The sequence below is a fragment of the Schistocerca cancellata genome, unplaced genomic scaffold, assembly GCF_023864275.1.
Source record: "Schistocerca cancellata isolate TAMUIC-IGC-003103 unplaced genomic scaffold, iqSchCanc2.1 HiC_scaffold_19, whole genome shotgun sequence".
Taxonomy (NCBI): domain Eukaryota; kingdom Metazoa; phylum Arthropoda; class Insecta; order Orthoptera; family Acrididae; genus Schistocerca; species Schistocerca cancellata.
In genome coordinates this window covers 1-21,432 of record NW_026046084.1, presented here as the reverse complement: position 1 = coordinate 21,432, position 21,432 = coordinate 1, and the positions used below count along the sequence as shown (strand labels likewise).

Genomic DNA, 21,432 nt, shown 5'->3' with positions numbered 1-21,432 from the left:
GTGTGCATGCGCGGACGAGAGAAAGGCTGAGGCGTATTCGAGTGCACAAGGATGGACTGAGCGTGTCCGTCGTTTCCGTAGTGTAGCGGTTATCACGTCTGCTTCACACGCAGAAGGTCCCCGGTTCGATCCCGGGCGGGAACAGTATTTTCCTGCCTATGTCGTATTGTACTCCAGTGAGCCTCGTCGTGTGTGGATCTGCTGCATGTCCCTTCGTTTTGCAAGTACCACATTTATTGAATTTTTTAGTTACGATGGCAACATCACTACAAGTTGTCTGTGAAGTAAGGTGCACATAAGCAGTTTCCGTGGTGTAGCGGTTATCACGTCTGCCTAACACGCAGAAGGTCCCCGGTTCGATCCCGGGCGGAAACACTTTTTCATCACTTTAAGCGAGACTTACTAACATGCATCTGCTACCATCTGTACCCGAAACCTTCGTAACCGCCTTCACGCGTCGGATCAGAGTGTCAATTGCTCACATCAAATAAGAAATTCATTTGATATTGGCGGCGAGCTTTTTGCGCTGACTCAGCCACTGACGTGCGATCAGTTTGCACAAAACGCTAGGGCTCGTCCGGGATTTGAACCCGGGACCTCCTGCACCCTAAGCAGGAATCATACCCCTAGACCAACGAGCCCTGTGGCACGGCGAATGCCAGTTACTCCAGTCCCTCGATGTCTTCCAGGGTGCTCTGGAAGTCTCGTGTAGGCTGGCGGGATGGAGGCGGCGCGAATTCCCGCGCTCGGCGGCCTTCCTGGGCTATTGGTACCCTCATGTAGAGCTGCCGCTGGGCGCGCACTGCCTGCTGCTAAGGAGGTGATTGTTTTTGCTGATGTGACTTGCAATAACGACTGCGCGAAACGCCGCTATCTCGTTAGGGGTGCTACGGCAGACACCCTCTCGAGCACCCCGAAGACTTCTTGAGCCCTCGGCTGCGATGGGTTTCAGGCTGTCAAAAGAACTATGGTGTGTGCATGCGCGGACGAGAGAAAGGCTGAGGCGTATTCGAGTGCACAAGGATGGACTGAGCGTGTCCGTCGTTTCCGTAGTGTAGCGGTTATCACGTCTGCTTCACACGCAGAAGGTCCCCGGTTCGATCCCGGGCGGGAACAGTATTTTCCTGCCTATGTCGTATTGTACTCCAGTGAGCCTCGTCGTGTGTGGATCTGCTGCATGTCCCTTCGTTTTGCAAGTACCACATTTATTGAATTTTTTAGTTACGATGGCAACATCACTACAAGTTGTCTGTGAAGTAAGGTGCACATAAGCAGTTTCCGTGGTGTAGCGGTTATCACGTCTGCCTAACACGCAGAAGGTCCCCGGTTCGATCCCGGGCGGAAACACTTTTTCATCACTTTAAGCGAGACTTACTAACATGCATCTGCTACCATCTGTACCCGAAACCTTCGTAACCGCCTTCACGCGTCGGATCAGAGTGTCAATTGCTCACATCAAATAAGAAATTCATTTGATATTGGCGGCGAGCTTTTTGCGCTGACTCAGCCACTGACGTGCGATCAGTTTGCACAAAACGCTAGGGCTCGTCCGGGATTTGAACCCGGGACCTCCTGCACCCTAAGCAGGAATCATACCCCTAGACCAACGAGCCCTGTGGCACGGCGAATGCCAGTTACTCCAGTCCCTCGATGTCTTCCAGGGTGCTCTGGAAGTCTCGTGTAGGCTGGCGGGATGGAGGCGGCGCGAATTCCCGCGCTCGGCGGCCTTCCTGGGCTATTGGTACCCTCATGTAGAGCTGCCGCTGGGCGCGCACTGCCTGCTGCTAAGGAGGTGATTGTTTTTGCTGATGTGACTTGCAATAACGACTGCGCGAAACGCCGCTATCTCGTTAGGGGTGCTACGGCAGACACCCTCTCGAGCACCCCGAAGACTTCTTGAGCCCTCGGCTGCGATGGGTTTCAGGCTGTCAAAAGAACTATGGTGTGTGCATGCGCGGACGAGAGAAAGGCTGAGGCGTATTCGAGTGCACAAGGATGGACTGAGCGTGTCCGTCGTTTCCGTAGTGTAGCGGTTATCACGTCTGCTTCACACGCAGAAGGTCCCCGGTTCGATCCCGGGCGGGAACAGTATTTTCCTGCCTATGTCGTATTGTACTCCAGTGAGCCTCGTCGTGTGTGGATCTGCTGCATGTCCCTTCGTTTTGCAAGTACCACATTTATTGAATTTTTTAGTTACGATGGCAACATCACTACAAGTTGTCTGTGAAGTAAGGTGCACATAAGCAGTTTCCGTGGTGTAGCGGTTATCACGTCTGCCTAACACGCAGAAGGTCCCCGGTTCGATCCCGGGCGGAAACACTTTTTCATCACTTTAAGCGAGACTTACTAACATGCATCTGCTACCATCTGTACCCGAAACCTTCGTAACCGCCTTCACGCGTCGGATCAGAGTGTCAATTGCTCACATCAAATAAGAAATTCATTTGATATTGGCGGCGAGCTTTTTGCGCTGACTCAGCCACTGACGTGCGATCAGTTTGCACAAAACGCTAGGGCTCGTCCGGGATTTGAACCCGGGACCTCCTGCACCCTAAGCAGGAATCATACCCCTAGACCAACGAGCCCTGTGGCACGGCGAATGCCAGTTACTCCAGTCCCTCGATGTCTTCCAGGGTGCTCTGGAAGTCTCGTGTAGGCTGGCGGGATGGAGGCGGCGCGAATTCCCGCGCTCGGCGGCCTTCCTGGGCTATTGGTACCCTCATGTAGAGCTGCCGCTGGGCGCGCACTGCCTGCTGCTAAGGAGGTGATTGTTTTTGCTGATGTGACTTGCAATAACGACTGCGCGAAACGCCGCTATCTCGTTAGGGGTGCTACGGCAGACACCCTCTCGAGCACCCCGAAGACTTCTTGAGCCCTCGGCTGCGATGGGTTTCAGGCTGTCAAAAGAACTATGGTGTGTGCATGCGCGGACGAGAGAAAGGCTGAGGCGTATTCGAGTGCACAAGGATGGACTGAGCGTGTCCGTCGTTTCCGTAGTGTAGCGGTTATCACGTCTGCTTCACACGCAGAAGGTCCCCGGTTCGATCCCGGGCGGGAACAGTATTTTCCTGCCTATGTCGTATTGTACTCCAGTGAGCCTCGTCGTGTGTGGATCTGCTGCATGTCCCTTCGTTTTGCAAGTACCACATTTATTGAATTTTTTAGTTACGATGGCAACATCACTACAAGTTGTCTGTGAAGTAAGGTGCACATAAGCAGTTTCCGTGGTGTAGCGGTTATCACGTCTGCCTAACACGCAGAAGGTCCCCGGTTCGATCCCGGGCGGAAACACTTTTTCATCACTTTAAGCGAGACTTACTAACATGCATCTGCTACCATCTGTACCCGAAACCTTCGTAACCGCCTTCACGCGTCGGATCAGAGTGTCAATTGCTCACATCAAATAAGAAATTCATTTGATATTGGCGGCGAGCTTTTTGCGCTGACTCAGCCACTGACGTGCGATCAGTTTGCACAAAACGCTAGGGCTCGTCCGGGATTTGAACCCGGGACCTCCTGCACCCTAAGCAGGAATCATACCCCTAGACCAACGAGCCCTGTGGCACGGCGAATGCCAGTTACTCCAGTCCCTCGATGTCTTCCAGGGTGCTCTGGAAGTCTCGTGTAGGCTGGCGGGATGGAGGCGGCGCGAATTCCCGCGCTCGGCGGCCTTCCTGGGCTATTGGTACCCTCATGTAGAGCTGCCGCTGGGCGCGCACTGCCTGCTGCTAAGGAGGTGATTGTTTTTGCTGATGTGACTTGCAATAACGACTGCGCGAAACGCCGCTATCTCGTTAGGGGTGCTACGGCAGACACCCTCTCGAGCACCCCGAAGACTTCTTGAGCCCTCGGCTGCGATGGGTTTCAGGCTGTCAAAAGAACTATGGTGTGTGCATGCGCGGACGAGAGAAAGGCTGAGGCGTATTCGAGTGCACAAGGATGGACTGAGCGTGTCCGTCGTTTCCGTAGTGTAGCGGTTATCACGTCTGCTTCACACGCAGAAGGTCCCCGGTTCGATCCCGGGCGGGAACAGTATTTTCCTGCCTATGTCGTATTGTACTCCAGTGAGCCTCGTCGTGTGTGGATCTGCTGCATGTCCCTTCGTTTTGCAAGTACCACATTTATTGAATTTTTTAGTTACGATGGCAACATCACTACAAGTTGTCTGTGAAGTAAGGTGCACATAAGCAGTTTCCGTGGTGTAGCGGTTATCACGTCTGCCTAACACGCAGAAGGTCCCCGGTTCGATCCCGGGCGGAAACACTTTTTCATCACTTTAAGCGAGACTTACTAACATGCATCTGCTACCATCTGTACCCGAAACCTTCGTAACCGCCTTCACGCGTCGGATCAGAGTGTCAATTGCTCACATCAAATAAGAAATTCATTTGATATTGGCGGCGAGCTTTTTGCGCTGACTCAGCCACTGACGTGCGATCAGTTTGCACAAAACGCTAGGGCTCGTCCGGGATTTGAACCCGGGACCTCCTGCACCCTAAGCAGGAATCATACCCCTAGACCAACGAGCCCTGTGGCACGGCGAATGCCAGTTACTCCAGTCCCTCGATGTCTTCCAGGGTGCTCTGGAAGTCTCGTGTAGGCTGGCGGGATGGAGGCGGCGCGAATTCCCGCGCTCGGCGGCCTTCCTGGGCTATTGGTACCCTCATGTAGAGCTGCCGCTGGGCGCGCACTGCCTGCTGCTAAGGAGGTGATTGTTTTTGCTGATGTGACTTGCAATAACGACTGCGCGAAACGCCGCTATCTCGTTAGGGGTGCTACGGCAGACACCCTCTCGAGCACCCCGAAGACTTCTTGAGCCCTCGGCTGCGATGGGTTTCAGGCTGTCAAAAGAACTATGGTGTGTGCATGCGCGGACGAGAGAAAGGCTGAGGCGTATTCGAGTGCACAAGGATGGACTGAGCGTGTCCGTCGTTTCCGTAGTGTAGCGGTTATCACGTCTGCTTCACACGCAGAAGGTCCCCGGTTCGATCCCGGGCGGGAACAGTATTTTCCTGCCTATGTCGTATTGTACTCCAGTGAGCCTCGTCGTGTGTGGATCTGCTGCATGTCCCTTCGTTTTGCAAGTACCACATTTATTGAATTTTTTAGTTACGATGGCAACATCACTACAAGTTGTCTGTGAAGTAAGGTGCACATAAGCAGTTTCCGTGGTGTAGCGGTTATCACGTCTGCCTAACACGCAGAAGGTCCCCGGTTCGATCCCGGGCGGAAACACTTTTTCATCACTTTAAGCGAGACTTACTAACATGCATCTGCTACCATCTGTACCCGAAACCTTCGTAACCGCCTTCACGCGTCGGATCAGAGTGTCAATTGCTCACATCAAATAAGAAATTCATTTGATATTGGCGGCGAGCTTTTTGCGCTGACTCAGCCACTGACGTGCGATCAGTTTGCACAAAACGCTAGGGCTCGTCCGGGATTTGAACCCGGGACCTCCTGCACCCTAAGCAGGAATCATACCCCTAGACCAACGAGCCCTGTGGCACGGCGAATGCCAGTTACTCCAGTCCCTCGATGTCTTCCAGGGTGCTCTGGAAGTCTCGTGTAGGCTGGCGGGATGGAGGCGGCGCGAATTCCCGCGCTCGGCGGCCTTCCTGGGCTATTGGTACCCTCATGTAGAGCTGCCGCTGGGCGCGCACTGCCTGCTGCTAAGGAGGTGATTGTTTTTGCTGATGTGACTTGCAATAACGACTGCGCGAAACGCCGCTATCTCGTTAGGGGTGCTACGGCAGACACCCTCTCGAGCACCCCGAAGACTTCTTGAGCCCTCGGCTGCGATGGGTTTCAGGCTGTCAAAAGAACTATGGTGTGTGCATGCGCGGACGAGAGAAAGGCTGAGGCGTATTCGAGTGCACAAGGATGGACTGAGCGTGTCCGTCGTTTCCGTAGTGTAGCGGTTATCACGTCTGCTTCACACGCAGAAGGTCCCCGGTTCGATCCCGGGCGGGAACAGTATTTTCCTGCCTATGTCGTATTGTACTCCAGTGAGCCTCGTCGTGTGTGGATCTGCTGCATGTCCCTTCGTTTTGCAAGTACCACATTTATTGAATTTTTTAGTTACGATGGCAACATCACTACAAGTTGTCTGTGAAGTAAGGTGCACATAAGCAGTTTCCGTGGTGTAGCGGTTATCACGTCTGCCTAACACGCAGAAGGTCCCCGGTTCGATCCCGGGCGGAAACACTTTTTCATCACTTTAAGCGAGACTTACTAACATGCATCTGCTACCATCTGTACCCGAAACCTTCGTAACCGCCTTCACGCGTCGGATCAGAGTGTCAATTGCTCACATCAAATAAGAAATTCATTTGATATTGGCGGCGAGCTTTTTGCGCTGACTCAGCCACTGACGTGCGATCAGTTTGCACAAAACGCTAGGGCTCGTCCGGGATTTGAACCCGGGACCTCCTGCACCCTAAGCAGGAATCATACCCCTAGACCAACGAGCCCTGTGGCACGGCGAATGCCAGTTACTCCAGTCCCTCGATGTCTTCCAGGGTGCTCTGGAAGTCTCGTGTAGGCTGGCGGGATGGAGGCGGCGCGAATTCCCGCGCTCGGCGGCCTTCCTGGGCTATTGGTACCCTCATGTAGAGCTGCCGCTGGGCGCGCACTGCCTGCTGCTAAGGAGGTGATTGTTTTTGCTGATGTGACTTGCAATAACGACTGCGCGAAACGCCGCTATCTCGTTAGGGGTGCTACGGCAGACACCCTCTCGAGCACCCCGAAGACTTCTTGAGCCCTCGGCTGCGATGGGTTTCAGGCTGTCAAAAGAACTATGGTGTGTGCATGCGCGGACGAGAGAAAGGCTGAGGCGTATTCGAGTGCACAAGGATGGACTGAGCGTGTCCGTCGTTTCCGTAGTGTAGCGGTTATCACGTCTGCTTCACACGCAGAAGGTCCCCGGTTCGATCCCGGGCGGGAACAGTATTTTCCTGCCTATGTCGTATTGTACTCCAGTGAGCCTCGTCGTGTGTGGATCTGCTGCATGTCCCTTCGTTTTGCAAGTACCACATTTATTGAATTTTTTAGTTACGATGGCAACATCACTACAAGTTGTCTGTGAAGTAAGGTGCACATAAGCAGTTTCCGTGGTGTAGCGGTTATCACGTCTGCCTAACACGCAGAAGGTCCCCGGTTCGATCCCGGGCGGAAACACTTTTTCATCACTTTAAGCGAGACTTACTAACATGCATCTGCTACCATCTGTACCCGAAACCTTCGTAACCGCCTTCACGCGTCGGATCAGAGTGTCAATTGCTCACATCAAATAAGAAATTCATTTGATATTGGCGGCGAGCTTTTTGCGCTGACTCAGCCACTGACGTGCGATCAGTTTGCACAAAACGCTAGGGCTCGTCCGGGATTTGAACCCGGGACCTCCTGCACCCTAAGCAGGAATCATACCCCTAGACCAACGAGCCCTGTGGCACGGCGAATGCCAGTTACTCCAGTCCCTCGATGTCTTCCAGGGTGCTCTGGAAGTCTCGTGTAGGCTGGCGGGATGGAGGCGGCGCGAATTCCCGCGCTCGGCGGCCTTCCTGGGCTATTGGTACCCTCATGTAGAGCTGCCGCTGGGCGCGCACTGCCTGCTGCTAAGGAGGTGATTGTTTTTGCTGATGTGACTTGCAATAACGACTGCGCGAAACGCCGCTATCTCGTTAGGGGTGCTACGGCAGACACCCTCTCGAGCACCCCGAAGACTTCTTGAGCCCTCGGCTGCGATGGGTTTCAGGCTGTCAAAAGAACTATGGTGTGTGCATGCGCGGACGAGAGAAAGGCTGAGGCGTATTCGAGTGCACAAGGATGGACTGAGCGTGTCCGTCGTTTCCGTAGTGTAGCGGTTATCACGTCTGCTTCACACGCAGAAGGTCCCCGGTTCGATCCCGGGCGGGAACAGTATTTTCCTGCCTATGTCGTATTGTACTCCAGTGAGCCTCGTCGTGTGTGGATCTGCTGCATGTCCCTTCGTTTTGCAAGTACCACATTTATTGAATTTTTTAGTTACGATGGCAACATCACTACAAGTTGTCTGTGAAGTAAGGTGCACATAAGCAGTTTCCGTGGTGTAGCGGTTATCACGTCTGCCTAACACGCAGAAGGTCCCCGGTTCGATCCCGGGCGGAAACACTTTTTCATCACTTTAAGCGAGACTTACTAACATGCATCTGCTACCATCTGTACCCGAAACCTTCGTAACCGCCTTCACGCGTCGGATCAGAGTGTCAATTGCTCACATCAAATAAGAAATTCATTTGATATTGGCGGCGAGCTTTTTGCGCTGACTCAGCCACTGACGTGCGATCAGTTTGCACAAAACGCTAGGGCTCGTCCGGGATTTGAACCCGGGACCTCCTGCACCCTAAGCAGGAATCATACCCCTAGACCAACGAGCCCTGTGGCACGGCGAATGCCAGTTACTCCAGTCCCTCGATGTCTTCCAGGGTGCTCTGGAAGTCTCGTGTAGGCTGGCGGGATGGAGGCGGCGCGAATTCCCGCGCTCGGCGGCCTTCCTGGGCTATTGGTACCCTCATGTAGAGCTGCCGCTGGGCGCGCACTGCCTGCTGCTAAGGAGGTGATTGTTTTTGCTGATGTGACTTGCAATAACGACTGCGCGAAACGCCGCTATCTCGTTAGGGGTGCTACGGCAGACACCCTCTCGAGCACCCCGAAGACTTCTTGAGCCCTCGGCTGCGATGGGTTTCAGGCTGTCAAAAGAACTATGGTGTGTGCATGCGCGGACGAGAGAAAGGCTGAGGCGTATTCGAGTGCACAAGGATGGACTGAGCGTGTCCGTCGTTTCCGTAGTGTAGCGGTTATCACGTCTGCTTCACACGCAGAAGGTCCCCGGTTCGATCCCGGGCGGGAACAGTATTTTCCTGCCTATGTCGTATTGTACTCCAGTGAGCCTCGTCGTGTGTGGATCTGCTGCATGTCCCTTCGTTTTGCAAGTACCACATTTATTGAATTTTTTAGTTACGATGGCAACATCACTACAAGTTGTCTGTGAAGTAAGGTGCACATAAGCAGTTTCCGTGGTGTAGCGGTTATCACGTCTGCCTAACACGCAGAAGGTCCCCGGTTCGATCCCGGGCGGAAACACTTTTTCATCACTTTAAGCGAGACTTACTAACATGCATCTGCTACCATCTGTACCCGAAACCTTCGTAACCGCCTTCACGCGTCGGATCAGAGTGTCAATTGCTCACATCAAATAAGAAATTCATTTGATATTGGCGGCGAGCTTTTTGCGCTGACTCAGCCACTGACGTGCGATCAGTTTGCACAAAACGCTAGGGCTCGTCCGGGATTTGAACCCGGGACCTCCTGCACCCTAAGCAGGAATCATACCCCTAGACCAACGAGCCCTGTGGCACGGCGAATGCCAGTTACTCCAGTCCCTCGATGTCTTCCAGGGTGCTCTGGAAGTCTCGTGTAGGCTGGCGGGATGGAGGCGGCGCGAATTCCCGCGCTCGGCGGCCTTCCTGGGCTATTGGTACCCTCATGTAGAGCTGCCGCTGGGCGCGCACTGCCTGCTGCTAAGGAGGTGATTGTTTTTGCTGATGTGACTTGCAATAACGACTGCGCGAAACGCCGCTATCTCGTTAGGGGTGCTACGGCAGACACCCTCTCGAGCACCCCGAAGACTTCTTGAGCCCTCGGCTGCGATGGGTTTCAGGCTGTCAAAAGAACTATGGTGTGTGCATGCGCGGACGAGAGAAAGGCTGAGGCGTATTCGAGTGCACAAGGATGGACTGAGCGTGTCCGTCGTTTCCGTAGTGTAGCGGTTATCACGTCTGCTTCACACGCAGAAGGTCCCCGGTTCGATCCCGGGCGGGAACAGTATTTTCCTGCCTATGTCGTATTGTACTCCAGTGAGCCTCGTCGTGTGTGGATCTGCTGCATGTCCCTTCGTTTTGCAAGTACCACATTTATTGAATTTTTTAGTTACGATGGCAACATCACTACAAGTTGTCTGTGAAGTAAGGTGCACATAAGCAGTTTCCGTGGTGTAGCGGTTATCACGTCTGCCTAACACGCAGAAGGTCCCCGGTTCGATCCCGGGCGGAAACACTTTTTCATCACTTTAAGCGAGACTTACTAACATGCATCTGCTACCATCTGTACCCGAAACCTTCGTAACCGCCTTCACGCGTCGGATCAGAGTGTCAATTGCTCACATCAAATAAGAAATTCATTTGATATTGGCGGCGAGCTTTTTGCGCTGACTCAGCCACTGACGTGCGATCAGTTTGCACAAAACGCTAGGGCTCGTCCGGGATTTGAACCCGGGACCTCCTGCACCCTAAGCAGGAATCATACCCCTAGACCAACGAGCCCTGTGGCACGGCGAATGCCAGTTACTCCAGTCCCTCGATGTCTTCCAGGGTGCTCTGGAAGTCTCGTGTAGGCTGGCGGGATGGAGGCGGCGCGAATTCCCGCGCTCGGCGGCCTTCCTGGGCTATTGGTACCCTCATGTAGAGCTGCCGCTGGGCGCGCACTGCCTGCTGCTAAGGAGGTGATTGTTTTTGCTGATGTGACTTGCAATAACGACTGCGCGAAACGCCGCTATCTCGTTAGGGGTGCTACGGCAGACACCCTCTCGAGCACCCCGAAGACTTCTTGAGCCCTCGGCTGCGATGGGTTTCAGGCTGTCAAAAGAACTATGGTGTGTGCATGCGCGGACGAGAGAAAGGCTGAGGCGTATTCGAGTGCACAAGGATGGACTGAGCGTGTCCGTCGTTTCCGTAGTGTAGCGGTTATCACGTCTGCTTCACACGCAGAAGGTCCCCGGTTCGATCCCGGGCGGGAACAGTATTTTCCTGCCTATGTCGTATTGTACTCCAGTGAGCCTCGTCGTGTGTGGATCTGCTGCATGTCCCTTCGTTTTGCAAGTACCACATTTATTGAATTTTTTAGTTACGATGGCAACATCACTACAAGTTGTCTGTGAAGTAAGGTGCACATAAGCAGTTTCCGTGGTGTAGCGGTTATCACGTCTGCCTAACACGCAGAAGGTCCCCGGTTCGATCCCGGGCGGAAACACTTTTTCATCACTTTAAGCGAGACTTACTAACATGCATCTGCTACCATCTGTACCCGAAACCTTCGTAACCGCCTTCACGCGTCGGATCAGAGTGTCAATTGCTCACATCAAATAAGAAATTCATTTGATATTGGCGGCGAGCTTTTTGCGCTGACTCAGCCACTGACGTGCGATCAGTTTGCACAAAACGCTAGGGCTCGTCCGGGATTTGAACCCGGGACCTCCTGCACCCTAAGCAGGAATCATACCCCTAGACCAACGAGCCCTGTGGCACGGCGAATGCCAGTTACTCCAGTCCCTCGATGTCTTCCAGGGTGCTCTGGAAGTCTCGTGTAGGCTGGCGGGATGGAGGCGGCGCGAATTCCCGCGCTCGGCGGCCTTCCTGGGCTATTGGTACCCTCATGTAGAGCTGCCGCTGGGCGCGCACTGCCTGCTGCTAAGGAGGTGATTGTTTTTGCTGATGTGACTTGCAATAACGACTGCGCGAAACGCCGCTATCTCGTTAGGGGTGCTACGGCAGACACCCTCTCGAGCACCCCGAAGACTTCTTGAGCCCTCGGCTGCGATGGGTTTCAGGCTGTCAAAAGAACTATGGTGTGTGCATGCGCGGACGAGAGAAAGGCTGAGGCGTATTCGAGTGCACAAGGATGGACTGAGCGTGTCCGTCGTTTCCGTAGTGTAGCGGTTATCACGTCTGCTTCACACGCAGAAGGTCCCCGGTTCGATCCCGGGCGGGAACAGTATTTTCCTGCCTATGTCGTATTGTACTCCAGTGAGCCTCGTCGTGTGTGGATCTGCTGCATGTCCCTTCGTTTTGCAAGTACCACATTTATTGAATTTTTTAGTTACGATGGCAACATCACTACAAGTTGTCTGTGAAGTAAGGTGCACATAAGCAGTTTCCGTGGTGTAGCGGTTATCACGTCTGCCTAACACGCAGAAGGTCCCCGGTTCGATCCCGGGCGGAAACACTTTTTCATCACTTTAAGCGAGACTTACTAACATGCATCTGCTACCATCTGTACCCGAAACCTTCGTAACCGCCTTCACGCGTCGGATCAGAGTGTCAATTGCTCACATCAAATAAGAAATTCATTTGATATTGGCGGCGAGCTTTTTGCGCTGACTCAGCCACTGACGTGCGATCAGTTTGCACAAAACGCTAGGGCTCGTCCGGGATTTGAACCCGGGACCTCCTGCACCCTAAGCAGGAATCATACCCCTAGACCAACGAGCCCTGTGGCACGGCGAATGCCAGTTACTCCAGTCCCTCGATGTCTTCCAGGGTGCTCTGGAAGTCTCGTGTAGGCTGGCGGGATGGAGGCGGCGCGAATTCCCGCGCTCGGCGGCCTTCCTGGGCTATTGGTACCCTCATGTAGAGCTGCCGCTGGGCGCGCACTGCCTGCTGCTAAGGAGGTGATTGTTTTTGCTGATGTGACTTGCAATAACGACTGCGCGAAACGCCGCTATCTCGTTAGGGGTGCTACGGCAGACACCCTCTCGAGCACCCCGAAGACTTCTTGAGCCCTCGGCTGCGATGGGTTTCAGGCTGTCAAAAGAACTATGGTGTGTGCATGCGCGGACGAGAGAAAGGCTGAGGCGTATTCGAGTGCACAAGGATGGACTGAGCGTGTCCGTCGTTTCCGTAGTGTAGCGGTTATCACGTCTGCTTCACACGCAGAAGGTCCCCGGTTCGATCCCGGGCGGGAACAGTATTTTCCTGCCTATGTCGTATTGTACTCCAGTGAGCCTCGTCGTGTGTGGATCTGCTGCATGTCCCTTCGTTTTGCAAGTACCACATTTATTGAATTTTTTAGTTACGATGGCAACATCACTACAAGTTGTCTGTGAAGTAAGGTGCACATAAGCAGTTTCCGTGGTGTAGCGGTTATCACGTCTGCCTAACACGCAGAAGGTCCCCGGTTCGATCCCGGGCGGAAACACTTTTTCATCACTTTAAGCGAGACTTACTAACATGCATCTGCTACCATCTGTACCCGAAACCTTCGTAACCGCCTTCACGCGTCGGATCAGAGTGTCAATTGCTCACATCAAATAAGAAATTCATTTGATATTGGCGGCGAGCTTTTTGCGCTGACTCAGCCACTGACGTGCGATCAGTTTGCACAAAACGCTAGGGCTCGTCCGGGATTTGAACCCGGGACCTCCTGCACCCTAAGCAGGAATCATACCCCTAGACCAACGAGCCCTGTGGCACGGCGAATGCCAGTTACTCCAGTCCCTCGATGTCTTCCAGGGTGCTCTGGAAGTCTCGTGTAGGCTGGCGGGATGGAGGCGGCGCGAATTCCCGCGCTCGGCGGCCTTCCTGGGCTATTGGTACCCTCATGTAGAGCTGCCGCTGGGCGCGCACTGCCTGCTGCTAAGGAGGTGATTGTTTTTGCTGATGTGACTTGCAATAACGACTGCGCGAAACGCCGCTATCTCGTTAGGGGTGCTACGGCAGACACCCTCTCGAGCACCCCGAAGACTTCTTGAGCCCTCGGCTGCGATGGGTTTCAGGCTGTCAAAAGAACTATGGTGTGTGCATGCGCGGACGAGAGAAAGGCTGAGGCGTATTCGAGTGCACAAGGATGGACTGAGCGTGTCCGTCGTTTCCGTAGTGTAGCGGTTATCACGTCTGCTTCACACGCAGAAGGTCCCCGGTTCGATCCCGGGCGGGAACAGTATTTTCCTGCCTATGTCGTATTGTACTCCAGTGAGCCTCGTCGTGTGTGGATCTGCTGCATGTCCCTTCGTTTTGCAAGTACCACATTTATTGAATTTTTTAGTTACGATGGCAACATCACTACAAGTTGTCTGTGAAGTAAGGTGCACATAAGCAGTTTCCGTGGTGTAGCGGTTATCACGTCTGCCTAACACGCAGAAGGTCCCCGGTTCGATCCCGGGCGGAAACACTTTTTCATCACTTTAAGCGAGACTTACTAACATGCATCTGCTACCATCTGTACCCGAAACCTTCGTAACCGCCTTCACGCGTCGGATCAGAGTGTCAATTGCTCACATCAAATAAGAAATTCATTTGATATTGGCGGCGAGCTTTTTGCGCTGACTCAGCCACTGACGTGCGATCAGTTTGCACAAAACGCTAGGGCTCGTCCGGGATTTGAACCCGGGACCTCCTGCACCCTAAGCAGGAATCATACCCCTAGACCAACGAGCCCTGTGGCACGGCGAATGCCAGTTACTCCAGTCCCTCGATGTCTTCCAGGGTGCTCTGGAAGTCTCGTGTAGGCTGGCGGGATGGAGGCGGCGCGAATTCCCGCGCTCGGCGGCCTTCCTGGGCTATTGGTACCCTCATGTAGAGCTGCCGCTGGGCGCGCACTGCCTGCTGCTAAGGAGGTGATTGTTTTTGCTGATGTGACTTGCAATAACGACTGCGCGAAACGCCGCTATCTCGTTAGGGGTGCTACGGCAGACACCCTCTCGAGCACCCCGAAGACTTCTTGAGCCCTCGGCTGCGATGGGTTTCAGGCTGTCAAAAGAACTATGGTGTGTGCATGCGCGGACGAGAGAAAGGCTGAGGCGTATTCGAGTGCACAAGGATGGACTGAGCGTGTCCGTCGTTTCCGTAGTGTAGCGGTTATCACGTCTGCTTCACACGCAGAAGGTCCCCGGTTCGATCCCGGGCGGGAACAGTATTTTCCTGCCTATGTCGTATTGTACTCCAGTGAGCCTCGTCGTGTGTGGATCTGCTGCATGTCCCTTCGTTTTGCAAGTACCACATTTATTGAATTTTTTAGTTACGATGGCAACATCACTACAAGTTGTCTGTGAAGTAAGGTGCACATAAGCAGTTTCCGTGGTGTAGCGGTTATCACGTCTGCCTAACACGCAGAAGGTCCCCGGTTCGATCCCGGGCGGAAACACTTTTTCATCACTTTAAGCGAGACTTACTAACATGCATCTGCTACCATCTGTACCCGAAACCTTCGTAACCGCCTTCACGCGTCGGATCAGAGTGTCAATTGCTCACATCAAATAAGAAATTCATTTGATATTGGCGGCGAGCTTTTTGCGCTGACTCAGCCACTGACGTGCGATCAGTTTGCACAAAACGCTAGGGCTCGTCCGGGATTTGAACCCGGGACCTCCTGCACCCTAAGCAGGAATCATACCCCTAGACCAACGAGCCCTGTGGCACGGCGAATGCCAGTTACTCCAGTCCCTCGATGTCTTCCAGGGTGCTCTGGAAGTCTCGTGTAGGCTGGCGGGATGGAGGCGGCGCGAATTCCCGCGCTCGGCGGCCTTCCTGGGCTATTGGTACCCTCATGTAGAGCTGCCGCTGGGCGCGCACTGCCTGCTGCTAAGGAGGTGATTGTTTTTGCTGATGTGACTTGCAATAACGACTGCGCGAAACGCCGCTATCTCGTTAGGGGTGCTACGGCAGACACCCTCTCGAGCACCCCGAAGACTTCTTGAGCCCTCGGCTGCGATGGGTTTCAGGCTGTCAAAAGAACTATGGTGTGTGCATGCGCGGACGAGAGAAAGGCTGAGGCGTATTCGAGTGCACAAGGATGGACTGAGCGTGTCCGTCGTTTCCGTAGTGTAGCGGTTATCACGTCTGCTTCACACGCAGAAGGTCCCCGGTTCGATCCCGGGCGGGAACAGTATTTTCCTGCCTATGTCGTATTGTACTCCAGTGAGCCTCGTCGTGTGTGGATCTGCTGCATGTCCCTTCGTTTTGCAAGTACCACATTTATTGAATTTTTTAGTTACGATGGCAACATCACTACAAGTTGTCTGTGAAGTAAGGTGCACATAAGCAGTTTCCGTGGTGTAGCGGTTATCACGTCTGCCTAACACGCAGAAGGTCCCCGGTTCGATCCCGGGCGGAAACACTTTTTCATCACTTTAAGCGAGACTTACTAACATGCATCTGCTACCATCTGTACCCGAAACCTTCGTAACCGCCTTCACGCGTCGGATCAGAGTGTCAATTGCTCACATCAAATAAGAAATTCATTTGATATTGGCGGCGAGCTTTTTGCGCTGACTCAGCCACTGACGTGCGATCAGTTTGCACAAAACGCTAGGGCTCGTCCGGGATTTGAACCCGGGACCTCCTGCACCCTAAGCAGGAATCATACCCCTAGACCAACGAGCCCTGTGGCACGGCGAATGCCAGTTACTCCAGTCCCTCGATGTCTTCCAGGGTGCTCTGGAAGTCTCGTGTAGGCTGGCGGGATGGAGGCGGCGCGAATTCCCGCGCTCGGCGGCCTTCCTGGGCTATTGGTACCCTCATGTAGAGCTGCCGCTGGGCGCGCACTGCCTGCTGCTAAGGAGGTGATTGTTTTTGCTGATGTGACTTGCAATAACGACTGCGCGAAACGCCGCTATCTCGTTAGGGGTGCTACGGCAGACACCCTCTCGAGCACCCCGAAGACTTCTTGAGCCCTCGGCTGCGATGGGTTTCAGGCTGTCAAAAGAACTATGGTGTGTGCATGCGCGGACGAGAGAAAGGCTGAGGCGTATTCGAGTGCACAAGGATGGACTGAGCGTGTCCGTCGTTTCCGTAGTGTAGCGGTTATCACGTCTGCTTCACACGCAGAAGGTCCCCGGTTCGATCCCGGGCGGGAACAGTATTTTCCTGCCTATGTCGTATTGTACTCCAGTGAGCCTCGTCGTGTGTGGATCTGCTGCATGTCCCTTCGTTTTGCAAGTACCACATTTATTGAATTTTTTAGTTACGATGGCAACATCACTACAAGTTGTCTGTGAAGTAAGGTGCACATAAGCAGTTTCCGTGGTGTAGCGGTTATCACGTCTGCCTAACACGCAGAAGGTCCCCGGTTCGATCCCGGGCGGAAACACTTTTTCATCACTTTAAGCGAGACTTACTAACATGCATCTGCTACCATCTGTACCCGAAACCTTCGTAACCGCCTTCACGCGTCGGATCAGAGTGTCAATTGCTCACATCAAATAAGAAATTCATTTGATATTGGCGGCGAGCTTTTTGCGCTGACTCAGCCACTGACGTGCGATCAGTTTGCACAAAACGCTAGGGCTCGTCCGGGATTTGAACCCGGGACCTCCTGCACCCTAAGCAGGAATCATACCCCTAGACCAACGAGCCCTGTGGCACGGCGAATGCCAGTTACTCCAGTCCCTCGATGTCTTCCAGGGTGCTCTGGAAGTCTCGTGTAGGCTGGCGGGATGGAGGCGGCGCGAATTCCCGCGCTCGGCGGCCTTCCTGGGCTATTGGTACCCTCATGTAGAGCTGCCGCTGGGCGCGCACTGCCTGCTGCTAAGGAGGTGATTGTTTTTGCTGATGTGACTTGCAATAACGACTGCGCGAAACGCCGCTATCTCGTTAGGGGTGCTACGGCAGACACCCTCTCGAGCACCCCGAAGACTTCTTGAGCCCTCGGCTGCGATGGGTTTCAGGCTGTCAAAAGAACTATGGTGTGTGCATGCGCGGACGAGAGAAAGGCTGAGGCGTATTCGAGTGCACAAGGATGGACTGAGCGTGTCCGTCGTTTCCGTAGTGTAGCGGTTATCACGTCTGCTTCACACGCAGAAGGTCCCCGGTTCGATCCCGGGCGGGAACAGTATTTTCCTGCCTATGTCGTATTGTACTCCAGTGAGCCTCGTCGTGTGTGGATCTGCTGCATGTCCCTTCGTTTTGCAAGTACCACATTTATTGAATTTTTTAGTTACGATGGCAACATCACTACAAGTTGTCTGTGAAGTAAGGTGCACATAAGCAGTTTCCGTGGTGTAGCGGTTATCACGTCTGCCTAACACGCAGAAGGTCCCCGGTTCGATCCCGGGCGGAAACACTTTTTCATCACTTTAAGCGAGACTTACTAACATGCATCTGCTACCATCTGTACCCGAAACCTTCGTAACCGCCTTCACGCGTCGGATCAGAGTGTCAATTGCTCACATCAAATAAGAAATTCATTTGATATTGGCGGCGAGCTTTTTGCGCTGACTCAGCCACTGACGTGCGATCAGTTTGCACAAAACGCTAGGGCTCGTCCGGGATTTGAACCCGGGACCTCCTGCACCCTAAGCAGGAATCATACCCCTAGACCAACGAGCCCTGTGGCACGGCGAATGCCAGTTACTCCAGTCCCTCGATGTCTTCCAGGGTGCTCTGGAAGTCTCGTGTAGGCTGGCGGGATGGAGGCGGCGCGAATTCCCGCGCTCGGCGGCCTTCCTGGGCTATTGGTACCCTCATGTAGAGCTGCCGCTGGGCGCGCACTGCCTGCTGCTAAGGAGGTGATTGTTTTTGCTGATGTGACTTGCAATAACGACTGCGCGAAACGCCGCTATCTCGTTAGGGGTGCTACGGCAGACACCCTCTCGAGCACCCCGAAGACTTCTTGAGCCCTCGGCTGCGATGGGTTTCAGGCTGTCAAAAGAACTATGGTGTGTGCATGCGCGGACGAGAGAAAGGCTGAGGCGTATTCGAGTGCACAAGGATGGACTGAGCGTGTCCGTCGTTTCCGTAGTGTAGCGGTTATCACGTCTGCTTCACACGCAGAAGGTCCCCGGTTCGATCCCGGGCGGGAACAGTATTTTCCTGCCTATGTCGTATTGTACTCCAGTGAGCCTCGTCGTGTGTGGATCTGCTGCATGTCCCTTCGTTTTGCAAGTACCACATTTATTGAATTTTTTAGTTACGATGGCAACATCACTACAAGTTGTCTGTGAAGTAAGGTGCACATAAGCAGTTTCCGTGGTGTAGCGGTTATCACGTCTGCCTAACACGCAGAAGGTCCCCGGTTCGATCCCGGGCGGAAACACTTTTTCATCACTTTAAGCGAGACTTACTAACATGCATCTGCTACCATCTGTACCCGAAACCTTCGTAACCGCCTTCACGCGTCGGATCAGAGTGTCAATTGCTCACATCAAATAAGAAATTCATTTGATATTGGCGGCGAGCTTTTTGCGCTGACTCAGCCACTGACGTGCGATCAGTTTGCACAAAACGCTAGGGCTCGTCCGGGATTTGAACCCGGGACCTCCTGCACCCTAAGCAGGAATCATACCCCTAGACCAACGAGCCCTGTGGCACGGCGAATGCCAGTTACTCCAGTCCCTCGATGTCTTCCAGGGTGCTCTGGAAGTCTCGTGTAGGCTGGCGGGATGGAGGCGGCGCGAATTCCCGCGCTCGGCGGCCTTCCTGGGCTATTGGTACCCTCATGTAGAGCTGCCGCTGGGCGCGCACTGCCTGCTGCTAAGGAGGTGATTGTTTTTGCTGATGTGACTTGCAATAACGACTGCGCGAAACGCCGCTATCTCGTTAGGGGTGCTACGGCAGACACCCTCTCGAGCACCCCGAAGACTTCTTGAGCCCTCGGCTGCGATGGGTTTCAGGCTGTCAAAAGAACTATGGTGTGTGCATGCGCGGACGAGAGAAAGGCTGAGGCGTATTCGAGTGCACAAGGATGGACTGAGCGTGTCCGTCGTTTCCGTAGTGTAGCGGTTATCACGTCTGCTTCACACGCAGAAGGTCCCCGGTTCGATCCCGGGCGGGAACAGTATTTTCCTGCCTATGTCGTATTGTACTCCAGTGAGCCTCGTCGTGTGTGGATCTGCTGCATGTCCCTTCGTTTTGCAAGTACCACATTTATTGAATTTTTTAGTTACGATGGCAACATCACTACAAGTTGTCTGTGAAGTAAGGTGCACATAAGCAGTTTCCGTGGTGTAGCGGTTATCACGTCTGCCTAACACGCAGAAGGTCCCCGGTTCGATCCCGGGCGGAAACACTTTTTCATCACTTTAAGCGAGACTTACTAACATGCATCTGCTACCATCTGTACCCGAAACCTTCGTAACCGCCTTCACGCGTCGGATCAGAGTGTCAATTGCTCACATCAAATAAGAAATTCATTTGATATTGGCGGCGAGCTTTTTGCGCTGACTCAGCCACTGACGTGCGATCAGTTTGCACAAAACGCTAGGGCTCGTCCGGGATTTGAACCCGGGACCTCCTGCACCCTAAGCAGGAATCATACCCCTAGACCAACGAGCCCTGTGGCACGGCGAATGCCAGTTACTCCAGTCCCTCGATGTCTTCCAGGGTGCTCTGGAAGTCTCGTGTAGGCTGGCGGGATGGAGGCGGCGCGAATTCCCGCGCTCGGCGGCCTTCCTGGGCTATTGGTACCCTCATGTAGAGCTGCCGCTGGGCGCGCACTGCCTGCTGCTAAGGAGGTGATTGTTTTTGCTGATGTGACTTGCAATAACGACTGCGCGAAACGCCGCTATCTCGTTAGGGGTGCTACGGCAGACACCCTCTCGAGCACCCCGAAGACTTCTTGAGCCCTCGGCTGCGATGGGTTTCAGGCTGTCAAAAGAACTATGGTGTGTGCATGCGCGGACGAGAGAAAGGCTGAGGCGTATTCGAGTGCACAAGGATGGACTGAGCGTGTCCGTCGTTTCCGTAGTGTAGCGGTTATCACGTCTGCTTCACACGCAGAAGGTCCCCGGTTCGATCCCGGGCGGGAACAGTATTTTCCTGCCTATGTCGTATTGTACTCCAGTGAGCCTCGTCGTGTGTGGATCTGCTGCATGTCCCTTCGTTTTGCAAGTACCACATTTATTGAATTTTTTAGTTACGATGGCAACATCACTACAAGTTGTCTGTGAAGTAAGGTGCACATAAGCAGTTTCCGTGGTGTAGCGGTTATCACGTCTGCCTAACACGCAGAAGGTCCCCGGTTCGATCCCGGGCGGAAACACTTTTTCATCACTTTAAGCGAGACTTACTAACATGCATCTGCTACCATCTGTACCCGAAACCTTCGTAACCGCCTTCACGCGTCGGATCAGAGTGTCAATTGCTCACATCAAATAAGAAATTCATTTGATATTGGCGGCGAGCTTTTTGCGCTGACTCAGCCACTGACGTGCGATCAGTTTGCACAAAACGCTAGGGCTCGTCCGGGATTTGAACCCGGACCTCCTGCACCCTAAGCAGGAATCATACCCCTAGACCAACGAGCCCTGTGGCACGGCGAATGCCAGTTACTCCAGTCCCTCGATGTCTTCCAGGGTGCTCTGGAAGTCTCGTGTAGGCTGGCGGGATGGAGGCGGCGCGAATTCCCGCGGTCGGCGGCCTTCCTGGGCTATTGGTACCCTCATGTAGAGCTGCCGCTGGGCGCGCACTGCCTGCTGCTAAGGAGGTGATTGTTTTTGCTGATGTGACTTGCAATAACGACTGCGCGAAACGCCGCTATCTCGTTAGGGGTGCTACGGCAGACACCCTCTCGAGCACCCCGAAGACTTCTTGAGCCCTCGGCTGCGATGGGTTTCAGGCTGTCAAAAGAACTATGGTGTGTGCATGCGCGGACGAGAGAAAGGCTGAGGCGGTATTCGAGTGCACA

The 21,432-nt window shown here is 53.8% G+C and overlaps 66 non-coding genes across 66 annotated transcripts; 44 read left to right on the top strand and 22 right to left on the bottom strand.

Annotated features, from left to right (window-relative positions):
* Positions 1–71: 71 nt before the first annotated feature.
* Trnav-cac (transfer RNA valine (anticodon CAC)) lies at positions 72–144 on the top strand. The gene has a single exon. It is a non-coding gene; the product is annotated as a tRNA-Val (tRNA).
* Positions 145–302: 158 nt separating this feature from the next.
* On the top strand, positions 303–375 carry Trnav-aac (transfer RNA valine (anticodon AAC)). Its single transcript has one exon. It is a non-coding gene; the product is annotated as a tRNA-Val (tRNA).
* A 194-nt stretch (positions 376–569) lies between these two features.
* Trnap-agg (transfer RNA proline (anticodon AGG)) lies at positions 570–641 on the bottom strand. The gene has a single exon. It is a non-coding gene; the product is annotated as a tRNA-Pro (tRNA).
* A 402-nt stretch (positions 642–1,043) lies between these two features.
* Positions 1,044–1,116, top strand: Trnav-cac (transfer RNA valine (anticodon CAC)). The gene has a single exon. It is a non-coding gene; the product is annotated as a tRNA-Val (tRNA).
* Positions 1,117–1,274: 158 nt separating this feature from the next.
* On the top strand, positions 1,275–1,347 carry Trnav-aac (transfer RNA valine (anticodon AAC)). The gene has a single exon. It is a non-coding gene; the product is annotated as a tRNA-Val (tRNA).
* A 194-nt stretch (positions 1,348–1,541) lies between these two features.
* Positions 1,542–1,613, bottom strand: Trnap-agg (transfer RNA proline (anticodon AGG)). The gene has a single exon. It is a non-coding gene; the product is annotated as a tRNA-Pro (tRNA).
* A 402-nt stretch (positions 1,614–2,015) lies between these two features.
* Trnav-cac (transfer RNA valine (anticodon CAC)) lies at positions 2,016–2,088 on the top strand. The gene has a single exon. It is a non-coding gene; the product is annotated as a tRNA-Val (tRNA).
* A 158-nt stretch (positions 2,089–2,246) lies between these two features.
* Positions 2,247–2,319, top strand: Trnav-aac (transfer RNA valine (anticodon AAC)). Its single transcript has one exon. It is a non-coding gene; the product is annotated as a tRNA-Val (tRNA).
* Positions 2,320–2,513: 194 nt separating this feature from the next.
* Positions 2,514–2,585, bottom strand: Trnap-agg (transfer RNA proline (anticodon AGG)). Its single transcript has one exon. It is a non-coding gene; the product is annotated as a tRNA-Pro (tRNA).
* A 402-nt stretch (positions 2,586–2,987) lies between these two features.
* On the top strand, positions 2,988–3,060 carry Trnav-cac (transfer RNA valine (anticodon CAC)). Its single transcript has one exon. It is a non-coding gene; the product is annotated as a tRNA-Val (tRNA).
* A 158-nt stretch (positions 3,061–3,218) lies between these two features.
* Trnav-aac (transfer RNA valine (anticodon AAC)) lies at positions 3,219–3,291 on the top strand. Its single transcript has one exon. It is a non-coding gene; the product is annotated as a tRNA-Val (tRNA).
* Positions 3,292–3,485: 194 nt separating this feature from the next.
* Trnap-agg (transfer RNA proline (anticodon AGG)) lies at positions 3,486–3,557 on the bottom strand. Its single transcript has one exon. It is a non-coding gene; the product is annotated as a tRNA-Pro (tRNA).
* Positions 3,558–3,959: 402 nt separating this feature from the next.
* Trnav-cac (transfer RNA valine (anticodon CAC)) lies at positions 3,960–4,032 on the top strand. Its single transcript has one exon. It is a non-coding gene; the product is annotated as a tRNA-Val (tRNA).
* A 158-nt stretch (positions 4,033–4,190) lies between these two features.
* Trnav-aac (transfer RNA valine (anticodon AAC)) lies at positions 4,191–4,263 on the top strand. The gene has a single exon. It is a non-coding gene; the product is annotated as a tRNA-Val (tRNA).
* Positions 4,264–4,457: 194 nt separating this feature from the next.
* Trnap-agg (transfer RNA proline (anticodon AGG)) lies at positions 4,458–4,529 on the bottom strand. The gene has a single exon. It is a non-coding gene; the product is annotated as a tRNA-Pro (tRNA).
* A 402-nt stretch (positions 4,530–4,931) lies between these two features.
* Positions 4,932–5,004, top strand: Trnav-cac (transfer RNA valine (anticodon CAC)). Its single transcript has one exon. It is a non-coding gene; the product is annotated as a tRNA-Val (tRNA).
* Positions 5,005–5,162: 158 nt separating this feature from the next.
* On the top strand, positions 5,163–5,235 carry Trnav-aac (transfer RNA valine (anticodon AAC)). Its single transcript has one exon. It is a non-coding gene; the product is annotated as a tRNA-Val (tRNA).
* A 194-nt stretch (positions 5,236–5,429) lies between these two features.
* On the bottom strand, positions 5,430–5,501 carry Trnap-agg (transfer RNA proline (anticodon AGG)). The gene has a single exon. It is a non-coding gene; the product is annotated as a tRNA-Pro (tRNA).
* Positions 5,502–5,903: 402 nt separating this feature from the next.
* Trnav-cac (transfer RNA valine (anticodon CAC)) lies at positions 5,904–5,976 on the top strand. Its single transcript has one exon. It is a non-coding gene; the product is annotated as a tRNA-Val (tRNA).
* A 158-nt stretch (positions 5,977–6,134) lies between these two features.
* Positions 6,135–6,207, top strand: Trnav-aac (transfer RNA valine (anticodon AAC)). Its single transcript has one exon. It is a non-coding gene; the product is annotated as a tRNA-Val (tRNA).
* Positions 6,208–6,401: 194 nt separating this feature from the next.
* Trnap-agg (transfer RNA proline (anticodon AGG)) lies at positions 6,402–6,473 on the bottom strand. The gene has a single exon. It is a non-coding gene; the product is annotated as a tRNA-Pro (tRNA).
* Positions 6,474–6,875: 402 nt separating this feature from the next.
* On the top strand, positions 6,876–6,948 carry Trnav-cac (transfer RNA valine (anticodon CAC)). The gene has a single exon. It is a non-coding gene; the product is annotated as a tRNA-Val (tRNA).
* Positions 6,949–7,106: 158 nt separating this feature from the next.
* Positions 7,107–7,179, top strand: Trnav-aac (transfer RNA valine (anticodon AAC)). Its single transcript has one exon. It is a non-coding gene; the product is annotated as a tRNA-Val (tRNA).
* Positions 7,180–7,373: 194 nt separating this feature from the next.
* On the bottom strand, positions 7,374–7,445 carry Trnap-agg (transfer RNA proline (anticodon AGG)). Its single transcript has one exon. It is a non-coding gene; the product is annotated as a tRNA-Pro (tRNA).
* A 402-nt stretch (positions 7,446–7,847) lies between these two features.
* Trnav-cac (transfer RNA valine (anticodon CAC)) lies at positions 7,848–7,920 on the top strand. Its single transcript has one exon. It is a non-coding gene; the product is annotated as a tRNA-Val (tRNA).
* Positions 7,921–8,078: 158 nt separating this feature from the next.
* On the top strand, positions 8,079–8,151 carry Trnav-aac (transfer RNA valine (anticodon AAC)). The gene has a single exon. It is a non-coding gene; the product is annotated as a tRNA-Val (tRNA).
* Positions 8,152–8,345: 194 nt separating this feature from the next.
* Trnap-agg (transfer RNA proline (anticodon AGG)) lies at positions 8,346–8,417 on the bottom strand. The gene has a single exon. It is a non-coding gene; the product is annotated as a tRNA-Pro (tRNA).
* A 402-nt stretch (positions 8,418–8,819) lies between these two features.
* Positions 8,820–8,892, top strand: Trnav-cac (transfer RNA valine (anticodon CAC)). Its single transcript has one exon. It is a non-coding gene; the product is annotated as a tRNA-Val (tRNA).
* A 158-nt stretch (positions 8,893–9,050) lies between these two features.
* Trnav-aac (transfer RNA valine (anticodon AAC)) lies at positions 9,051–9,123 on the top strand. Its single transcript has one exon. It is a non-coding gene; the product is annotated as a tRNA-Val (tRNA).
* Positions 9,124–9,317: 194 nt separating this feature from the next.
* Trnap-agg (transfer RNA proline (anticodon AGG)) lies at positions 9,318–9,389 on the bottom strand. The gene has a single exon. It is a non-coding gene; the product is annotated as a tRNA-Pro (tRNA).
* Positions 9,390–9,791: 402 nt separating this feature from the next.
* Positions 9,792–9,864, top strand: Trnav-cac (transfer RNA valine (anticodon CAC)). The gene has a single exon. It is a non-coding gene; the product is annotated as a tRNA-Val (tRNA).
* Positions 9,865–10,022: 158 nt separating this feature from the next.
* Positions 10,023–10,095, top strand: Trnav-aac (transfer RNA valine (anticodon AAC)). Its single transcript has one exon. It is a non-coding gene; the product is annotated as a tRNA-Val (tRNA).
* Positions 10,096–10,289: 194 nt separating this feature from the next.
* On the bottom strand, positions 10,290–10,361 carry Trnap-agg (transfer RNA proline (anticodon AGG)). The gene has a single exon. It is a non-coding gene; the product is annotated as a tRNA-Pro (tRNA).
* A 402-nt stretch (positions 10,362–10,763) lies between these two features.
* Positions 10,764–10,836, top strand: Trnav-cac (transfer RNA valine (anticodon CAC)). Its single transcript has one exon. It is a non-coding gene; the product is annotated as a tRNA-Val (tRNA).
* A 158-nt stretch (positions 10,837–10,994) lies between these two features.
* Positions 10,995–11,067, top strand: Trnav-aac (transfer RNA valine (anticodon AAC)). Its single transcript has one exon. It is a non-coding gene; the product is annotated as a tRNA-Val (tRNA).
* Positions 11,068–11,261: 194 nt separating this feature from the next.
* On the bottom strand, positions 11,262–11,333 carry Trnap-agg (transfer RNA proline (anticodon AGG)). The gene has a single exon. It is a non-coding gene; the product is annotated as a tRNA-Pro (tRNA).
* Positions 11,334–11,735: 402 nt separating this feature from the next.
* On the top strand, positions 11,736–11,808 carry Trnav-cac (transfer RNA valine (anticodon CAC)). The gene has a single exon. It is a non-coding gene; the product is annotated as a tRNA-Val (tRNA).
* A 158-nt stretch (positions 11,809–11,966) lies between these two features.
* On the top strand, positions 11,967–12,039 carry Trnav-aac (transfer RNA valine (anticodon AAC)). Its single transcript has one exon. It is a non-coding gene; the product is annotated as a tRNA-Val (tRNA).
* Positions 12,040–12,233: 194 nt separating this feature from the next.
* Positions 12,234–12,305, bottom strand: Trnap-agg (transfer RNA proline (anticodon AGG)). Its single transcript has one exon. It is a non-coding gene; the product is annotated as a tRNA-Pro (tRNA).
* A 402-nt stretch (positions 12,306–12,707) lies between these two features.
* On the top strand, positions 12,708–12,780 carry Trnav-cac (transfer RNA valine (anticodon CAC)). Its single transcript has one exon. It is a non-coding gene; the product is annotated as a tRNA-Val (tRNA).
* Positions 12,781–12,938: 158 nt separating this feature from the next.
* On the top strand, positions 12,939–13,011 carry Trnav-aac (transfer RNA valine (anticodon AAC)). The gene has a single exon. It is a non-coding gene; the product is annotated as a tRNA-Val (tRNA).
* Positions 13,012–13,205: 194 nt separating this feature from the next.
* Positions 13,206–13,277, bottom strand: Trnap-agg (transfer RNA proline (anticodon AGG)). Its single transcript has one exon. It is a non-coding gene; the product is annotated as a tRNA-Pro (tRNA).
* Positions 13,278–13,679: 402 nt separating this feature from the next.
* Trnav-cac (transfer RNA valine (anticodon CAC)) lies at positions 13,680–13,752 on the top strand. Its single transcript has one exon. It is a non-coding gene; the product is annotated as a tRNA-Val (tRNA).
* A 158-nt stretch (positions 13,753–13,910) lies between these two features.
* On the top strand, positions 13,911–13,983 carry Trnav-aac (transfer RNA valine (anticodon AAC)). Its single transcript has one exon. It is a non-coding gene; the product is annotated as a tRNA-Val (tRNA).
* Positions 13,984–14,177: 194 nt separating this feature from the next.
* Trnap-agg (transfer RNA proline (anticodon AGG)) lies at positions 14,178–14,249 on the bottom strand. The gene has a single exon. It is a non-coding gene; the product is annotated as a tRNA-Pro (tRNA).
* A 402-nt stretch (positions 14,250–14,651) lies between these two features.
* On the top strand, positions 14,652–14,724 carry Trnav-cac (transfer RNA valine (anticodon CAC)). The gene has a single exon. It is a non-coding gene; the product is annotated as a tRNA-Val (tRNA).
* A 158-nt stretch (positions 14,725–14,882) lies between these two features.
* On the top strand, positions 14,883–14,955 carry Trnav-aac (transfer RNA valine (anticodon AAC)). The gene has a single exon. It is a non-coding gene; the product is annotated as a tRNA-Val (tRNA).
* Positions 14,956–15,149: 194 nt separating this feature from the next.
* Positions 15,150–15,221, bottom strand: Trnap-agg (transfer RNA proline (anticodon AGG)). The gene has a single exon. It is a non-coding gene; the product is annotated as a tRNA-Pro (tRNA).
* A 402-nt stretch (positions 15,222–15,623) lies between these two features.
* On the top strand, positions 15,624–15,696 carry Trnav-cac (transfer RNA valine (anticodon CAC)). Its single transcript has one exon. It is a non-coding gene; the product is annotated as a tRNA-Val (tRNA).
* Positions 15,697–15,854: 158 nt separating this feature from the next.
* Positions 15,855–15,927, top strand: Trnav-aac (transfer RNA valine (anticodon AAC)). Its single transcript has one exon. It is a non-coding gene; the product is annotated as a tRNA-Val (tRNA).
* Positions 15,928–16,121: 194 nt separating this feature from the next.
* Positions 16,122–16,193, bottom strand: Trnap-agg (transfer RNA proline (anticodon AGG)). Its single transcript has one exon. It is a non-coding gene; the product is annotated as a tRNA-Pro (tRNA).
* A 402-nt stretch (positions 16,194–16,595) lies between these two features.
* Trnav-cac (transfer RNA valine (anticodon CAC)) lies at positions 16,596–16,668 on the top strand. Its single transcript has one exon. It is a non-coding gene; the product is annotated as a tRNA-Val (tRNA).
* A 158-nt stretch (positions 16,669–16,826) lies between these two features.
* Trnav-aac (transfer RNA valine (anticodon AAC)) lies at positions 16,827–16,899 on the top strand. The gene has a single exon. It is a non-coding gene; the product is annotated as a tRNA-Val (tRNA).
* A 194-nt stretch (positions 16,900–17,093) lies between these two features.
* Trnap-agg (transfer RNA proline (anticodon AGG)) lies at positions 17,094–17,165 on the bottom strand. Its single transcript has one exon. It is a non-coding gene; the product is annotated as a tRNA-Pro (tRNA).
* A 402-nt stretch (positions 17,166–17,567) lies between these two features.
* Positions 17,568–17,640, top strand: Trnav-cac (transfer RNA valine (anticodon CAC)). The gene has a single exon. It is a non-coding gene; the product is annotated as a tRNA-Val (tRNA).
* Positions 17,641–17,798: 158 nt separating this feature from the next.
* On the top strand, positions 17,799–17,871 carry Trnav-aac (transfer RNA valine (anticodon AAC)). The gene has a single exon. It is a non-coding gene; the product is annotated as a tRNA-Val (tRNA).
* Positions 17,872–18,065: 194 nt separating this feature from the next.
* Trnap-agg (transfer RNA proline (anticodon AGG)) lies at positions 18,066–18,137 on the bottom strand. The gene has a single exon. It is a non-coding gene; the product is annotated as a tRNA-Pro (tRNA).
* A 402-nt stretch (positions 18,138–18,539) lies between these two features.
* Trnav-cac (transfer RNA valine (anticodon CAC)) lies at positions 18,540–18,612 on the top strand. Its single transcript has one exon. It is a non-coding gene; the product is annotated as a tRNA-Val (tRNA).
* Positions 18,613–18,770: 158 nt separating this feature from the next.
* Positions 18,771–18,843, top strand: Trnav-aac (transfer RNA valine (anticodon AAC)). The gene has a single exon. It is a non-coding gene; the product is annotated as a tRNA-Val (tRNA).
* Positions 18,844–19,037: 194 nt separating this feature from the next.
* Positions 19,038–19,109, bottom strand: Trnap-agg (transfer RNA proline (anticodon AGG)). Its single transcript has one exon. It is a non-coding gene; the product is annotated as a tRNA-Pro (tRNA).
* Positions 19,110–19,511: 402 nt separating this feature from the next.
* On the top strand, positions 19,512–19,584 carry Trnav-cac (transfer RNA valine (anticodon CAC)). The gene has a single exon. It is a non-coding gene; the product is annotated as a tRNA-Val (tRNA).
* A 158-nt stretch (positions 19,585–19,742) lies between these two features.
* Trnav-aac (transfer RNA valine (anticodon AAC)) lies at positions 19,743–19,815 on the top strand. The gene has a single exon. It is a non-coding gene; the product is annotated as a tRNA-Val (tRNA).
* A 194-nt stretch (positions 19,816–20,009) lies between these two features.
* Trnap-agg (transfer RNA proline (anticodon AGG)) lies at positions 20,010–20,081 on the bottom strand. The gene has a single exon. It is a non-coding gene; the product is annotated as a tRNA-Pro (tRNA).
* A 402-nt stretch (positions 20,082–20,483) lies between these two features.
* On the top strand, positions 20,484–20,556 carry Trnav-cac (transfer RNA valine (anticodon CAC)). Its single transcript has one exon. It is a non-coding gene; the product is annotated as a tRNA-Val (tRNA).
* A 158-nt stretch (positions 20,557–20,714) lies between these two features.
* On the top strand, positions 20,715–20,787 carry Trnav-aac (transfer RNA valine (anticodon AAC)). Its single transcript has one exon. It is a non-coding gene; the product is annotated as a tRNA-Val (tRNA).
* A 194-nt stretch (positions 20,788–20,981) lies between these two features.
* Trnap-agg (transfer RNA proline (anticodon AGG)) lies at positions 20,982–21,052 on the bottom strand. The gene has a single exon. It is a non-coding gene; the product is annotated as a tRNA-Pro (tRNA).
* Between the last annotated feature and the right edge of the window lie 380 nt (positions 21,053–21,432).